The following is a 1604-nucleotide window of genomic DNA, read 5'->3' as shown; positions in this document are numbered from 1 at the left end:
ATACTCGCAAGATTTCATATAAAATAAAATTATTGTTGATTTCGATAACACAAATTTAATTTTTATTATGCTTATATATACAATTTTATGCTTTATTTTATGTTTTATTTCTGCATTTACAGAAATACAAAATTATCAAAAGAATTCAGTGGTTATATTAATTCAGATAAAATGATTTAAGCATATCAAAATAATATTAACATTAACAGTATTATGTAATATTGAACAAGATAAAAAAGCAGGCGTTAATAAGAAGATTGGTATTAATTTTTTATAAAATATTCTACAATATATTTTATAATAAAATGTTAAATCTCGATAATCTAACTATGGATAATATAGATATACATCTTTCGAGATGATATTTTAACAGTTAAAAATTTAGATTGAAATAGATTAGATTTAGATTCAATTTGGAATCTACAATTTTATCACATAATTAAAAATATTAAATTATTAATTATTATTAGAATATGATCGTATCGTCGAATTCTGCTCTGAAAAATCAATTTTAATCAAAATTATAACTTTTAGATACGAAAATTGTTATTATAGCAAAACGCTGCTTCGAAAATAATCAGTTTTATATAAGCAAAAACTTACTAAAACTTACGTCTTATTTCTCACTGAAAAATCTATTTTGAGAAATCGATATTATACAAGATATTATTCAAAATTGAGATTATACAAGAAAATTATTGTTATGGTTAAATGCGATTTTGAAAAATATTGGTATGATATTATTTTAGCATAAATTTTGAAGTTGCATTTGGCTGTAATAGCCGATCTTCTTATTCTAATTATAAAAAGCCACGATTCTGATCAAAATCGATTTTTCAGGGCAGAATTCGACACAACTCGGCGAGATTAAATTACAGAATGTCATTCCGATTGTTTTCAAAACTACCATTTCGTTGTAACAGCGATTTTCTTGAAACTAAAAGTTTGATCAAAATCAATTAAAGGCAATTTTCAACTTGGCAAGTTTGGATTATTAAGCGTCACTGAGTTTTATTAAATTCATTTTTATATTTATCTAAAAGTATATTTTTGTCTAAAACTATATTTTCTCGATTGATGTTGGAGCATTCTGATTTCACACTCTCATTGTTTTTTCAAGACTTAATTTTAACTTAATGATATGAAAACTAGTGGAAATAGCGTTTGCTGAAGTAAGTGTTGCTGGTTGATGAGTTACTACTTTTTGTTATTGATGTTATTCAATTGTTGATTTATGTTTTTCGATTATTTCAATATTTATTCAATTGCTTTATCTTTTTCAATTATTTTGATTAATGACTTTTGTTCTCTTAGAAACTAATTTGAAAAACACATTGACAATAATCATATATTCATATTCACTTCATATTTGGTGAACGTTCTTATTGGAATATGTTCATTGATTGATTGTAGAGTAAAATGAATTATTTTTTTTATATAAATAATTATATTTTATATATTTATAATATTATAATATTATATATTATAATATTAATAATAATTAATAATAATTATATATTTTATTAAAGAATTTTTATTCAAAAATTGCTTCATTTGATATTATGAAACTATTAGAAATATCAGGAATTTCGTTATGATCGAAT

This window comes from Apis dorsata, unplaced genomic scaffold (genome assembly GCF_000469605.1).
Source record: "Apis dorsata unplaced genomic scaffold, Apis dorsata 1.3 scaffold_1253, whole genome shotgun sequence".
In the NCBI taxonomy this organism is placed as follows: domain Eukaryota; kingdom Metazoa; phylum Arthropoda; class Insecta; order Hymenoptera; family Apidae; genus Apis; species Apis dorsata.
Note: the sequence above shows the minus strand (reverse complement) of the source record.